Here is a 16,594-nt window from a genome sequence, read left to right as displayed (position 1 = left end):
AAAGGGATAAGACTTAGTGGAAGATGGGCTGAGCAACCTTACTTCTTTGTCTTTACCTTTGTCTCCATGGCCAAATAAAGGATGTTAGTTTTCAGTTGGTTATAAAATGAAAAAAAGAAGCAATTTGCAGACCGGGACAAAGACAATGTTATATATTCAGCAAACTTGTCTTCTATTCTGCCCAGTCCCACAGGAGGACTGTGTTGTAGACCAATGTGACCGAGTTCTAGCCAATCAAACGTGGGCATAAGCGATGTGCGTCACTTCTGGTCCCAGCCCCTAAAACCACCCAAATGAACTTTCACGTTTTCTTCTCCTGGCTGCCAAGTGAGGGACTCCAGGGTGATTTTGGAGCCACAAAATGGAAGCAGCCTAGGACTGTTACTCACCACTGAGCGGAAAACCACCATGCACACATTAGACCATCATGCAAGTGAGAACTAGTCCTCTGCAACAATCAACAATGTCTGGTGACATTTCTCGCAGAAGTTACCTCACCCTGACGAAATCACAGATTGGTACCTTGAAGTAGGGGGTTGCTGTAAAAACAAAACCAAACAAACAACAGAAACTAAACAAAACAAAATAAACTTAAACTAGGTGTCATTTCCTAGGCCCATTGGCAGGAGACAAGGAAACAATTGACGGGTGACAGGTGGCAGCTGGATGGCTAAACATCGATGTCGCACACTAGCAATCACTTGGTAAAATTGTGATAACTCGGAAGGCAGATTGTTCTCCTTTTGAGCTGCAGAAGAAACTCTGAACAGATTGTAATAGTGCGTATTAGTTGTTATTGGGTATATTTGGCCAGGATTAAATAAAAGGAAAGAAATAGCTCAGGAAAGAGTTGGCTGGTTGGCAAGCAGAAGAGAAAGAGAAGACCAAAGTCTAGAAATTCAAACTGGTACAGGTTTGGAAAAGCTAACTGTTCCAAGGCCCCAAGTGTAAAAGATTGAATTTAAATAAGTTCCAAGCGAAAGACCCAGTACCATCTCTCTACTGAACAGAAAGACTCAGCCCTACAGCAATGATCAGACTGAAGGTGTAGCCTTCCTAGATACCATTTCAGAATGCCTCAAGATAGCACTTACCCTTCACTAAGGAAGTGGTCTGGCAGCAGAAAAAGGGAAGAAATAAATCAGACTTGAGATTCATGACTTAAGGAAGAACGTCGGGTAAGGTAATGACCTCATGAGACTGGCTAATGAGAAATAAATCAGAAGTTTGCAGAGTTTGCAAGGAAATTGTTTCTCCAAAGAAAATATGGAACTGGAATAAAAATAATAATAGAAAAGGAAAAATACTTTATTTGAGACTCAAAATCACTGCAAGAACCAAACTTCTGTGAGTAGGAACAAAGCTGAAAAACCAGACAGGAAGGAAATACTGCCCATGCCCCTTCAGAGGTGGCCAAGGGAGATTGTGACACAAAGGAACTCCAGAATTGGAGCGGGTGACTTTAGAGTACAATGGGCAGTAGAGTTCCAGTTTGAGAGCAAAATGGTGGCTGAAGGTGGAATTTCTCCCCTCCTTTAAGGTAGGTCAACTCTCAAAATGTCTATCCAGCAGGAATTGGAGATAAATTACGATGGATCAGGAGCTGATGTGTGTCTTCCTCTTTTTTCTTGTCAAAATTTGGAATTATATTGCAGTTATCCTGCCTCATTCCTATTGGCTGGCAGTGGGGCTCGTGGGGAAAGATAACTTGAATTTTTGTTCATGGGTCACTGAACCCCAAGGAACAGTATCTGGTCTGATGGAGACTATACGTTGCCGACACACCCGGTCTTTGGAACAGATGCGATGTCTAAGCAAGGATTTGAGTTGTCACCCTTAGAAAGAAGAAAAATTTGCTCCCAGTGTGGGAGGAAATAGAATAGGCCCTGAAAACTTCCAAGTGACCTCCATGCTCCTTTCCTTTTTCTGCCAGCCAACATGGATGAAGAGGGAATGCAAAACTTTGAAGTCACCTGGGAACGATAGCAGAGCCATAGGATTGGAAAAGCCTGGGTCTCTGAGTGCCTGCATGGAGAACCTGTCCTCCCAGGACCACGCTGAGCAGGGTGAGCAATTAAATTTTCAGGATTTGCATGTTACAACAGCTAGCAGGATTCACTGTGACCAATACAAGGGGAAAAAAATAGGAATTCGGTTTTGAACATGAGGAGTCAGAGATGCCTGTGAAACATTGAGGCTAAGATATTAATAAAGCAATTATAATCATGTACGTATGTGAGTTATCATCTAGGAAAGAGGCCTAATGTCACCATTAACTCTGTACTACTTTCTCGGTTGAGAGATGAAGTTTAATTTCTTTGGATCTGGGCTGGATGTAGTTACTTAACTGACAAATTAACACAGCATGTAAAGCTGAGTCATAAAAAGCACTGCGGCTTCTGCCTGGGCTCCAGCAACACTGCCTCCAAGAGATTTGTGGCCATACATACAGTTGACTATCCTGAGACCACTGTGCTAGAGAGGACATGTGTACATGTTCTTATTAACAGTCCCAGCTGAGCTTTCTAAGGCTCGCTAAGTTGTGAACCAGTATGTTGTGCCCCTAAAGTGCTAGACATATGGGTACAACCTTCTTGGACCTCCAGACTAACCCGCCACCAGCTGCATACTGACCATTGTCAAGGATGTATCTAATAGAAGCAGTGGTATATAGGTAAACTGGCTCTCTGGGGAAAAAGTTTTAGAAGATTCCAGTGCTTGCTGATTTCTATGATGTAAACATTCCCTCCATAGCCACTTTCAAGCTCTTGAAGAGCTCACAGAATTTCTGAACATTTAACAACTGGTTCTCGTGAGCCGATATAAGCCAGCTCCAGCATGTCATAAAAGAATCCCCCACCTGACGCTTGCTTGAATTCCTGAACAACAAAATCATAAGATATAATAAAATGTTTGCTGTTTTAACAACTAGATTTTGAGTAAAATTTTTTTTATAGAGATAGATCGCTGAAAAAAATGTATAGCAGTATATTGAGTGATACTGTCTTATTGTCCCCAAATCAGGGATGGGAGCTAAACCCAAGGACAGATATATAAAGCACTTATAGACCCTAAGGATATCTGCAAACATTTTTGGGAGAAAACTCCCTTTAAGGCAATGAAAAGCCAGCACTTCAGTTATCATGTGACTCCCTGAATCCCCATCTGTATAAGAAGATATCCAAAAGGAGGAAAAGGTTCAGTAGCAGTTTTCTGTGTGTGGTGTCCTCCACACTCTCCCCAAGGTGCTAAGTCCAACCCCTACCCTAATGCAATGGTCCAAAGACTGAGGGAAGCCTAGTGTCTGTGTCCTTAGTTGGTTACCTGCTGTTAGGCAGTACATGGATGACCTGTGCTGCTCTTATGAATGCAGGTAGAATGAGGGAGCAGCAGATCACCCATTTTCTTTGTCTTAAGGAGCTTATTGGTAACTTTGGGGAGAACCATCACGAGAGAGCCAAGTAGGCAGAAAACTTGTCACTGCATGTCAGAGATACAGTGGAGGCTTCGCGATGGATATCAGTGACGTTTGAGAAGGAATAATGGGATGGATCTACACTTAGACCTGAGTTTGCTGGTTTGGGGACATAGAGGGTCCAGGAAGAAATAGATCTTACTCAAAGGGGTAATAAAAGAGAATCTGATGAAGGGACTCTCCATGAGGTTGATGGTAGGGTTAAAGACACCAGCTAAAGATGAGGAATCACTTAAGGGCAAGCAACAGTAAGAAAGGGGAAAACTGTTACCAGAACCTGACAAAAAGTATAATCACAAGAGTTGAGGCCTTACGTAGAAAAATGCATCTAATGCTGAGAATGAGGAAGGGGGCCAAGTCTTCCCCAAGGAAACAACTGTCAAGATCCTCAAGAATATTCTGGATCTCCGCCTCCCAGGGAAATAATAGGACTCTTCTTCCTGGCCCCATTGTGGTTGCGTGGGACCATATCACTCTTTCCAGCTGAAGGGTTGTGAATAGACATGAGGGGAGGGACTTCCATTCACAGCACTGAGTCATGGTTCAAAATTCTCAGTATTTTCCTACCTTCTGTGTAGAGACCAGACTCCTCCCAGATCACAGGTACTTCATCAGCCTGGGCTCTGAAGTGAAGTGCTCAGAACAGAGCACTGAACTGCCCTTCCGTGGACATGGAGTATGAACAAGAAGTGAGGCTTTGTTGCTTTAAGTCACTAAGGTTCTTTTAACCATAATGCCACCTAGTCTGTCATGACTGATAGATATTGAATTTGAGACAGAAGAATGAGAATGAGCCATGGGATGGATTTTACAAACTAAACACAGGAAAAGGGAAAGCATCTTGATTGAAAATTGCATTGAAATTGTTTGGAATGTATATATTTATATAAATATAATATATATATTTTAACACACGCACATAACCTTAGGGTCAGAGCACTTATGTTCCCACCACCTTTTGTCACTGATGTACTGACTTCAGGCGCAAGGCACGACTTCTTAGATTTCAATTATGACGTCGTGACATGAAAGAGATTTACTTAATGAAGCTGAGGAATCATGTGTGTGTTAGGTACTTGGCTCCGAACCAAACACACCAGGTCAAGTCCAGGCTCTGCTGCTTGCTGGTTTCTGATGGTTGGGAAATCCCAAAGCTTTAGTTTCCTCCTCTGAAACCCATGACGCTATGTAGTTTTTTGTAAGAATTAAACAAAATTCTTAATAAAAAATACATGCATATTGTAGTCTAGTGTCCTGATTGTGCAACCACTCAATAATTATTAGCTCCCATTATGATTAATCATTTAATGGATTCACTATCACCACCGCAAGCATCATCATCAATACTACCTAATGGCCCTGAGGATCTATGACTCACTTCACTCAGAAATTCTTACGGATAATTGCTTATTTGAAATATATTTTTTTTAAATTCAATGACTAGGAAGGTGTAAGGATGGGCATTAGGAAACAGGAAATCTAAAGCTAGGGTATTAGGTTCCTGTCACTCTTTATGACTATATGATTAAATATAAGTAGAGAAGCTCTTCTATTTGTAAATCTGCTCATTGTAATCTTCCCACTTGGGAACTTTCAACTCGTGAACATTCTTCGGTCTACCATCACATAGCGGAGTTGAAATTTGCTGGCAACACTTGACTAACACTTGAATTTAGTGGACTCTTATATGAGGGTTTCTTTAGAATTTATGAACTAAGAGCTTTGTTTTTAAGACTTTAAAATGAAGTTTAACCATAGCCTAACCTGTTTTTAAGCAGAAGTAAACCTGTACATTTAGCTATTTGAGCTACATTGGATTCATTGGCTTATACCATGGCTACAGAATGAAGTTCAAAATAATATAACGTAGAGAGAGGTTAAGATGGCGGAGGAGTAGGGGACCCCTTTTTCAGCCGGTCCCCTGAGTTGAGCTGGATAGGTACCAGAACCAGCAGGAACATCCACAGAATCAGACTGAGACGCAGGAAGATACATCTGGATCTCTACAAATGAACATCTCCAGCTCTGAGTATCGAGGTTTGTGGAACTTAGTGTTTGTAGAGGACGAAAGGCTGAAACCAATAACCACGTACATTCTGTGATTTCACATCATAATTAGTGTTCTAGGGGAAGAGGGCAGGAAGGTATGAAATTGGGACAAGACTGGACAGTGGGAGCCAGAGAAGAGCTGTGAAGACTTGTGACAAAATGTAGCTCATGGGAAGGGGTGGGGGCCTCTGAGGAGGCTGAGCTGGTGTCGGGGAGCACAGGAAAAACCAAGAGAGGTGGGGTCTTCAAGGCCCAGGCAACTAAAAGCTTCAAGGGGACTGAAGGATAAATGGTCCTTGAGATGCTGGCAAAGAAGACCAATAAAATGAGGCCATTTTTGACTGGGAAGAGTTACGCCCAAATAATTTTGCTTCAGATGGGATCGAGTGGAGGTTAGGTCCCCATCCCCACTCCCCACCACAACCCACAGGTGCCACGAGAGGGTGCAAACTCGTCTCCATCCTTACTTGCCCTGGCATCTTGGATGCTGTGTCTTTCCTCCCCAAGTTTCAGCTTCCTTACCTAGAAAACAGGGACAAAATGTCATGTGCTTAATACCAAACCCAGTATAAGCCTTAGAAAGGAAAGGAACAACTATGATTGGATAGCTGAGATAGGAAGTGAGGACCAATCTGCTTGGCACCTGGTATTCAGTAAGGGCCAAATAAAGATTGACTTCTCCCTCCTTTTTGCCTCCATCATATTTGTATTGCACATGATTGTCACCTGAAAAAAATCAAATGCAAAAACAAACAAACAACATTAAGAAAGCTCCCTCCGATGCCCAAGGGCACATCTAACATTTTCCTCTCCTGGGCCCCCACAACAGTTAATAGACACCTCAGTTATAACACGGATCACAGCCGACACTAGCGGTTTTTAATGCGCTTGTTTTCCATTCAAGAAGGAGATTTTTTTTTCCTGATGATACTGTCTTATTTGAGTTGGCATTTCTAATACCAAGCATGAGAAATAAGTGATTTTCAAGTGCAGTTAAAATTTACAATAGGTAATTGAAGATTAAGTTAATGATCCCCATGGAAACAGTATTATTTCAGACATTTGACGTTGATAACCTGATGTAGCTCAGAGAAACGATGTGATTTGCCCAAGGTCTTCTAGCTCATTCACAGCAGAACTAGGACCACAACCTCTTCTCTTTCTCTTTGGGCGTTAGGTAGCATGCTCCTTTCTGTGCCACCAACCTGGAAAATGAGAGCAAAAAAGAAAGATGGGGTCAGGCCGACAGCAGCATAGGTCATGGGGTGGGGGAGGGGAGGAAGGGCAAGGCAGCACCGGATGAATCTTCCTCGGCTTCATTCTCTACGTTTCCAAAGCAGAGAAAGTGTGTGCATGGCACAGAATTACCTTCACAGCCATTATATAAATAAGTAGCCAAAGAATCGAAATGTGCACAGCAAGATATGACCCATTCCCCAGGAATAGTTCTCTCTGGGGAGAGAAAGAAGGAAATAGGATTGTGGGCGGTAATCCCAGTGGTCTGTAATATTGTTTAAAGAGCTGAAATAAATATGATGAAATGATAATATCTGTAAAATGTAGGTGGCGAGTACACAGGTATTGTTGTTTTCTACACTTTTCTATATGCTTTCAATATTTCTTCTTCTTTCTTTCTTTTTTTTTTTTTTAAAGAAATGAAACTCTCCCCCCTTTCCTGCCCAGTCCATGGGTATTGGAAGCCCTCTTGAGCTCACATAGCCGAAAAGCAGTGGGAGACCAGTGACTGCCAACCTGGACCGGAGGATAGGGAGAGAGACAGCGTCCCAACAGGAAGAGGAGCAGAGTCCCGGGACAGTGAGATTCTCGTGGGGAGACACGAGGGTTCACAGTGGAGAGAGTTTCTAAGGACCAAGAGAAGGACCCCTCTGGGGTCAACATTCCCTAGGAGCTACATCTGCTCATTTTTTATTGCTCAGCCTCCCAAAGGACTGGGGATAACCCTTCTTCTTATCATTCAGGGGCCAATCTTTATGGGAAAAGCCTTCTTTCTGCACTGGCAAAATTTAAATGTTCCCCAGAAAAGGAAATTGAAAGTTTCCTTTTCCCTCTGTGAAAGACCGATCATTCCCTGATAAACATCTCTGGGCTAAGAAAATGAAAACATCTCCATTCCCACTGCATCATAAAAATTAAAATTTAAATTTAAAAAAATAATTACAGGGGCGCCTGGGTGGCACAGCAGTTAAGCGTCTGCCTTTGGCTCAGGGCGTGATCCCGGCGTTGTGGGATCGAGCCCCACATCAGGCTCTTCCGCTATGAGCCTGCTTCTTCCTCTCCCACACCCTGCTTGCGTTCCCTCTCTCGCTGGCTGTCTCTATCTTTGTCGAATAAATAAATAAAATCTTTTTAAAAAAATAAAAATAAAAAAATAATTACAATAAAATCTGTCGAAGGTGAATTATTTCATGTATTAGAAAGCAATCATAATGGAAAGATACAGCACATAGGTCTTGCTATTATAACACACATATTGCATAATCTTTAGCAACTATCTGTTTTGTGATCACACTGGATAAATGTACATTTTTAGACTTTCAGAATAGACACTTTCCCTTCCTTTGTGCCAGGAAAAAGCTTTAATATTGACTCAATGGTGCCACCTAGTGGTCATATGTCATAAGTCTCCTGAACCTGACGGCCTTTTTTCTCCTTCCATGAAGCTATGATTCCCGCAAAGAATTTAATGTGTATAGAGAATAACTAATGTTTATGGAGAAGTTCCTTTACAATGTGATGAAATCCAACATACTTTTGGTAATGTTATCCATATGATTTCACAACAACCCAATGAAATGTTCTCCTATTTCCTGTTTTCAGGGAAGTGGGGGACAAGCTGGGCAAGGATAGAAATCTTGCAGAAAGTCTGTAGCTGGTGTTGTAGAGGTGACATCTAGGTTCAGAACTCCTGTTTCTACAGCCTCTTCTCTTCCCACTGTAGATCATAGCCTCAGCTATATTTGGCTATCTTACGAGGGAACAGATCAGTAAATTGCATTTCTGAAAATGAGATAGATATCAGAATGAATGTCCGGTTCATTCATCCATGAAACATGGATCTAGCATCAGCCACATGCGGACCGAATACTCTATTAGGTTATGCCACACTGGGGATAGACACTCATCACATAGTGTCAGTTATTCAGCATCTAAAAGTCTAGTAAAGTCGGCCATACTCAGAACTAAAGCAAGCTAAGAAGAAACAAAGAGGTAATTATGACCAGTGTGCAAAATTCACATGATAAAAACAGTCTTTTGAAAATAATTGGGCAGTGAATTTAAATTATCTATGCAACAGCCATGGTTCTCTAATTTGATGTGCGAAATACTGGCAAGATATGTAGATGTGTCCCTTGCTCAAACCAGTTGGTCATTTGAACCTGCTTTTTTGCAAAGCTGTAATTGTCAGGTTAATTAATGCTAACTTGTGCAACATAAAAAACCTGAAATCTCAGTGGCTTTGTACAATAAGAGTTTATTTTTCACTTGTATCACCTTTTGATATGGATTCAATGGCTATTTTTCTTTTAAATTTTATTTTGTACCTCTTTTAGTCTGGAATCTCCATCTATAAAGCATGACCCTCAAGGTTGCTGCAGCAGGGGCAGAAAGGGATGGAAGAGGCAAGCAGGTTTGACCATCACTTCTGTTCTCAATCCATTGGCCAAAATTGGTGGCATGACCTAACCCACCTGCTAAGCAGACTGGAAATGAGGAGCACAGCACATGGAGGTGAAGGGAGCTTAAGTGTTTCTGCTCTGAGGTCCTAAAGCAACACAAGGGACCGTTGGTCTATGAATTTGTATGAGTGGGGAAAAAATTCAAAGAAGTTCAACTTACTGGAAGGCATTTTTCAGACAAATACTTCACTGAAAACATGGGTAAAATAATTTTGAAAGTCAACAAATGGAAAGAGATGGAATAATGTCTTACTGGGAAAAGCCAGTTGGAAGCAGCAGCTCACAGCTTTCCCACCTCCAGCTCCAGATCAAGGGCATAGTAGGAACCCTTCAGCAAACAGTGTTGAATGACCACAAGCAAATGACATCACAATATGTTGCATATGTGCTTTCAAGATCTAATGTGGTTCCTTCCGTGGAGTTCTTACCACAGCACTTTAAGCTAAGCTGAACAGGTGTCACTAAGCCCGATTTCATAGAAACTGAAGATTAATATTAAGCAAGGTGTTGAAAGTAGCATGACTGGTTGAGCCAGTAACAGGATCCAAGACAACTGACTCCCTCTTTTCATGTTGGCTTACCTGTGGCTTTAAACACGGACAAGAGAATGCTGGTTTTTAAATCTGAATTCTAGACACTATCATAGAGCATTTTGGTCTGTACCTTCAAAAACTTCTTCTCATTAATGTGCAACACCATAGTGGATTTGCTAGTAAACTTTATATTGACTTGATGGCACATTACAAAGCTATTAAAAATAATGAGCCCAAATATCCAATCATCGTATATAAATACGATTATAATGATATGTGAATAATAGCAAGTAAAAAAAATCAGGACACAAAATTACAAGGTAACCTATGAAATCTGGCATGCTTAATGAAATGGTAGGCAGAAAATGAAATCCAGCATGCACCATGAGTGTGTTAAAACAGTAGGATGAGAAATGATTTTTCCTTTCCTTCTCCAAATCGCTATAATACCATGGCTTTATAGCCTTTAGAATAACTTTTAGGACGTTATTATTATTATTAAAAATAGTAATATATAACCCCATAATATTTTACATTAATATATTATATATGGTATTACTGATGTTACAATGGAAAACACCCAATTCCCCTTTGTGGCTGATTGGAAGGATGGTGGGCTGCCAATGGTGGGCTGTTATCATTGTCAATTGTGATTCAAAGCAACCAGAGAATAGGTTTTATTAAAGTCGATTTTTTTTATCATTTTATTTTACTTTAGGTATTTACCCAACAAAATACAAAAACACTAATTCAAAGGCATACATGCATCTCTATGTTTATAGCAGCATTATTTACAATAGCTAAACTATGGAAACAGCCCAAGTGTCCATCAACTGATGAATGGATAAAGAAGATGTGGTATATATACAATGGAATATTATTCAGCCATAAAAAATAATGAAATCTCGCCATTGGCAACAACATGGACGGAGCTAGAGAGTATCATGCTAAGCGAAATAAATCAGTCAGAGGAAGACAAATGTCATATGATCTCTTTCATATGCGGAATTTAAAAAACAAAACAAACGAGCAAATTAAAAAACAAAAACAAAAACAGAGAGGGGCCAATCAAGAAACAGACTCTTAACTATAAAGCCAAACTGATGTTTACCAGAGGGGAGGGGTGGGGGATGGGAGAAATAGGGGATGGGGATTAAAGAGTACATTTATCATTGATAAAGTCATTATTTTGAAAAAAATATATATACATATATAAAATATGTGTACATATGTGTGTATATATACCTATTTCTCACTTTAGGATTTGAATTTAGGGAAAAACATAAGTACAGCATTGAGACATTTTCCTGGTTTCTCTGATACCTTTTACTTAGAATCCAAATGACTCCAACCTGAAAATTCAGAAAAGCAGATGCCATCACTTCTGACCATGCCTTCATCCCCCTTCCCCCAACATTTTTCTGTTTTAGCAGGGAAACTGGACAGCGAAGACCCTGGTAATGATCAGCTGAAGTTTGGGCTGATATCAACAGTTCCGAGCAGTGTTCAGCAAAATGCTAAATGGGCAAGCCACATAGCACTGCTTTGAAGGTAATAAAATGCTCATTAAATCCGTGTACCCATGCATGGCCTCCTGATTTTGCTGATCTGTGTGATGAATTTGCATACCCAGTGCAGGAAAACTGAGTTAGTTGACACTGCCGTGGGGAAAGTGCCAGAATCGCTCCCACAGTAATTCCTCCACCTTTGGGGTTTGGGCGGAATGAGGTGGGAAAAGGAGGTCTAGCATCTTCTCACTAGCAGCTGCGTTCACAAGAGTGCCCGTGTCCTCGAGAGTCCTGCAGATAGAGAAGGAAAACAAGAGAGAAGAGAAATCACAAAAATCCAGGCATTTCACATTTGTTTTTCGCTAAAAAGAAGGAAAAGTAGGTGAAGAGGAAGAGGGTGAGAGAAAGGAGATCAGTGAGAAAATCCCTAAAGCCTAGAGAGTCAGAATTTTTCAGTAATACGTCAAGATATTCTTACTTGAAAGTGTTGTCTCCAAAATCTCCCAGCCTGGGAAGCAGTGCTCTCTCTCACCATGCTCATGGACTTTCTTAACCAGAAAGCAGAAGGTGCAAGGATCTCAGTGCGACTGTCAAGAAGGCAAGATAAGGAAAAGCAACTTTGTTAATTAAACCGATTTTAGGCTCAAGAGAGGACACGCATTGTTGACTAAGGATTCTATTGCAATTGCAAAAATGTCAACACTGGCTGATTGATCAATTCATTCATTCATTCATTCATTCATTCACTCATTCATTCATTCATGCGTGCATTCACAGAAGAAACGTGGAGCACCAAGTTTTTGCCAGACGGCAAGCTGGGTGCTTAGACGCAAAGTGGATTCTTGCTACGGAAGTATGGCTCATGAACCAGAACAACCAGCACCAGCTATGAGGTTGTTAGAAGAGCACAATTTAGGGGTGCACACAGCCCTTCTCTTCACTACATCTGTATCTTTGGGGTAAATAGACAGTAATGTAATGGCTGGATCATAGGGTAGCTCTGTTTTTAACTTTTTAAGTGACCTCCATACTGTTTTCCAAAGTGGCTCTACCAACTTGCATTCCCACCAACAGTGTAAGAGGGATCCCTTTTCTCCACATCCTATCCAACATCTGTTGTTTCCTGCCTTGTCAATTTTTGGCATTCTAACTGGCATAAGGTGGTATCTCAAGGTGGTTTCTTTTTTTTTTTTTTAAGATTTTATTTATTTATTTGACAGAGAAAGAGACAGGCAGCGAGAGAGGGACCACAAGCAGGGGGAGTGGGAGAGGAAGAAGCAGGCTCCCAGCAGAGGAGCCTGATGCAGGGCTTGATCCCAGAATGCCGGGATCACGCCCTGAACCGAAGACAGACACTTAATGACTGAGCCACCCAGGCGCCCCTCAAGGTGGTTTTGATTTGAATTTCCCTGATGGCTAATGATTTTGAACATTTTTTCATGTGTCTGTTAGCCATTTGTATGTCTTCATTGGAAAAGTGTCTGTTCATATGTGGTCCATATATACAATGGAATATTACTCAGCCATCAGAAAGAACTATTACCCAACATTCGCAGCAACATGGACGGGACTGGAGGAGATTATGCTAAGTGAAATAAGTCAAGCAGAGAAAGACAATTATCATATGGTTTCACTCATTTATGGAACATAAGAAATAGCAGGAAGATCAGTAGGAGAAGGAAGGAAAGAATGGAGGGGGGGTAAACAGAAGGGGGAATGAACCATGAGAGACTATGGACTCTGGGAAACAAACTGAGGGCTTCAGAGGGGAGGGGGGTGGGAGAATGGGATAGGCCGGTGATGGGTATTAAGGAGGGCACGTATTGCATGGTGCACTGGGTGTTACATACAAGTAATGAATCATGGAACTTTACATCAAAAACTGGGGATGTACTGTATGGTGATTAATATAACAAAATAAAAATTATTTAAAAAAGAAGAGCACAATTTAGGGCATCTGGGTGGCTCAGCCGGTTAAGCATCTGAGTCTTGATTTCGGCTCAGGTGATGATTTCAGGGTGGTGAGATTAAGCCCTGTTCCGGGCTCCATACTCAGTGCAGAGTCTGCTTGTCCCTCTCCCTCTGCTCCTCCCCCTGCTCACACTCTCTCTCTCAAATAAATAAATAAATAAATAAATAAATAAATAAATAAATCCTTTTAAAAAAGAAAAAGGAGAGCATAATTTCAAGCTCCCATCCAGAACTAATGAATCCGAGACTGCATTTCAACAACACACCCAGCTCTTTGGGTGCACGTCAAACTTTGAGAAACACCATCCTAAACAAGAGGCTAGGATCCAGCACGATCGCCCCAGACAGTTGTGGGACCTCCCTTTTCCGGATGGTGCCATTCTGGGCCCCCAGACCTGGCTCAGGTGATGATTTCAGGGTGGTGAGATTAAGCCCTGTTCCGGGCTCCATACTCAGTGCAGAGTCTGCTTGTCCCTCTCCCTCTGCTCCTCCCCCTGCTCACACTCTCTCTCTCAAATAAATAAATAAATAAATAAATAAATAAATAAATAAATCCTTTTAAAAAAGAAAAAGGAGAGCATAATTTCAAGCTCCCATCCAGAACTAATGAATCCGAGACTGCATTTCAACAACACACCCAGCTCTTTGGGTGCACGTCAAACTTTGAGAAACACCATCCTAAACAAGAGGCTAGGATCCAGCACGATCGCCCCAGACAGTTGTGGGACCTCCCTTTTCCGGATGGTGCCATTCTGGGCCCCCAGACCTGGCACAGCGGGGCCACTTCTTCTCAATTCCTGAGAAAAATGTAACCATGAAAATGTCAACCTCTGAGCCCTTTTTGAGCCTCTTTTTTTTTTTAATCCAAAAACAGTGAGAATAACTCTAATCCTTAGTCTTTCTGCCACTCCGATGAAACCGTATTCGCCAGCCTCGTATGGGCGTGACAGGCTTCTGTGAAGCATCTCATCATTGTGATGACATCATGAGTCTCTTTCTTGCATCTCTTCACATCCCGCACAGGTTACTCTAGAGCAAATCCAAACCCTCACTTCCTTTCATACTTTCTGGACCCCCCATGACCCCACTCTTCATTTCAGGCTTTGGTGTCAAAGTCCTTACCAGCCAAGGGCAGAGCTGGGTTGATTTGCCCCAGAAGCCAACTTGAACTTAGGTATTTGAGCTGGAGAACCTGCTGGCCACTCGTTTGAGTGAGATTTTGATTAAGCTGTTTCAGCTCCTGTGCCATCATTCCCTTAGCAGCACAATAACGGTAGTAAGAGTGTATTTTTCACTGCACTAAAACAAACTAATGTATTAAGATGCCTTGTAGCTATGCCAGCTGTTTTCTATGGCCTTAACCTTATACTTGATCCGACTCGTTAATTTCCGTGTTCTTCCTGTGTGAGCTTCCAGTCATTCATTCATGGAACATTTACTCATCACTGCCGTGTAGCAGGCATTGTGCTATGCTTTATAGCTTTGTGGGTAAGGGTGATGCACGCACGCACACATCCTTGCAAGTAGTCACTGATACTTATTGATAAATTAGTTACACATATTATGAAGTATACTTATATGAAATAATGTGGTTGCCATCAATGGGACCTAAAAAAAAAAAGTGTGTATGCTTGGCATTTTAAATGACCCAGGTGTATTAAAATCATTAAAAGCAACCAGCAGAGGGCAGAGCATCCTAACAAAAGAGAACTAGTATTTCCCACAGTCTTAATCCTTCCCTCTCTGGATGGGTATTATCTGGTTCCATTAATTAATCAGAGGCTAGTAAGAGGATTAAAGTGCCATGTATTCAGTAAGAACCCAATCAGATTGTTATAATGCCAAATATTGGACTAGGGAAGTCACTGTCGGGATGACCCCTATCTGTTCTGTCTTCGTGAAGAAGAGGAGGGAAATGGATTCACGCTCTTCAACACGAGATTGCGTGATTCGATCTCAGAAGGAAAAGAGATAAAGCATGCAACATTGAGAGAAGTTGCCCTGTGTTCCAGGCTCTGTAACAGCCATTTATGGCAATCGTAACTTTAACCCTCACAAAAAGCCATAAGGTAGTGCAATTTTCATTTTATACATGAGAAGACAGAGTCTCAGAAAAGCCAGGTTTTTAGCCAAAGATACAAACCAAATAAAGCAGCATGAAATGTGATTTAAACTGAGGACTTTCAGACTTGAGAATCCAGGGTCTTTTTGGCTGTACTAAAATTATGTCAATGCCACAATAACCTTCCAAAAGATTGACTCCAACCATTTCATGTCTTCACATCACCCCTTCATTGATTGATTGATTGGATCGTGCATTCATTTATTCAATAACTACTTGCTGAATACCTACGTTCTGTTTTTCTAGATTGCTCAGAATGCAGAAATAGTTATAATATATGGCTTTGTACTCAAGAAGCCAAATTTAGTGGGGCAAAAGACATAAATATTTATTACGTCAGCAAGCAAAAAGGACAAAATCATTAATAATTCAAATAATATGGCTTAGAATATCAAATATGAGTTATTGTTTTGGAGGTATGGGACAGACGTAGGGGTCTATGATCTCTTAAGCTGCCACGGGTAGTGTGGCTGGCTGACAGCCTCCAGGGGCTGCACCCTTGGGATCACCCACCATGTTCAGGTCAAGGTCACAGTCTTCTCAGGCTCTGCTGGACTCCTCTGGTGGGTAGTCTCTGCTCTAAATCCCCTTGGGCTTGACACATTCTCAGAGCTACACTGTGTTGTGAAGTTCTTCTATCCCAACCCACTCTTCTCTCTCCTTGTGTAGGTGCTGGACCCGCACCATGATCTGAAGACTCTCCTCAACTTTCTCCTGCTCTCACCCTATTTATCCTTCATCAACATTCCCTCCAATAAATATCTTCCATCATGGTGTCTGCCTCTCACAAGACCTGAACTCACACACGGCAGGATTGGCCAACTTTCCTTGGGGAGAAGAAAAGACATTACTACAGAAGGTGCCAGAGCTTGGACTGTAGGACTTCAGAACTAATTAGCACCCCTCTGGCTCATAGCAGTAAGAGGTCTGTACATGGAGACTCCCTCCTTTCTCAACTAAACTGTCCACTTCCGGAAGTCTGAGGTCTGTGATTATATATATTTGCATACAAGGATTGTATTTAAGGATATTATATAAATATATATAAAAGCTCTTTGGGACTATAGTAGTTGTTCAGCATACTTCTCTTGAGTGAGGAAACGACGAATCACAATGTCTACAACAATCAGACTCTGTGCCCTGTTGTAGCAGTCTCCTTTACCTGACTCACCATCCCTATGGCCACATCTCCAAAGCCCATGCCAAATGAGACCTCCCCTTTCTTTAATCTCACAGCA

The 16,594-nt window shown here is 41.6% G+C and overlaps 1 long non-coding RNA gene across 1 annotated transcript; it reads left to right on the top strand.

Annotated features, from left to right (window-relative positions):
- Positions 1 to 1,480: 1,480 nt before the first annotated feature.
- Positions 1,481 to 16,153, top strand: LOC109489591. The gene is made up of 4 exons (XR_002142621.1): positions 1,481 to 1,540; positions 1,934 to 2,066; positions 11,186 to 11,306; positions 16,026 to 16,153. It is a non-coding gene; the product is annotated as an uncharacterized LOC109489591 (long non-coding RNA).
- The last annotated feature ends 441 nt before the right edge of the window (positions 16,154 to 16,594 follow it).

This window comes from Ailuropoda melanoleuca, chromosome 11 (genome assembly GCF_002007445.2).
Source record: "Ailuropoda melanoleuca isolate Jingjing chromosome 11, ASM200744v2, whole genome shotgun sequence".
In the NCBI taxonomy this organism is placed as follows: domain Eukaryota; kingdom Metazoa; phylum Chordata; class Mammalia; order Carnivora; family Ursidae; genus Ailuropoda; species Ailuropoda melanoleuca.
Note: the sequence above shows the minus strand (reverse complement) of the source record. Positions and strands in the feature narration are given on the sequence as shown.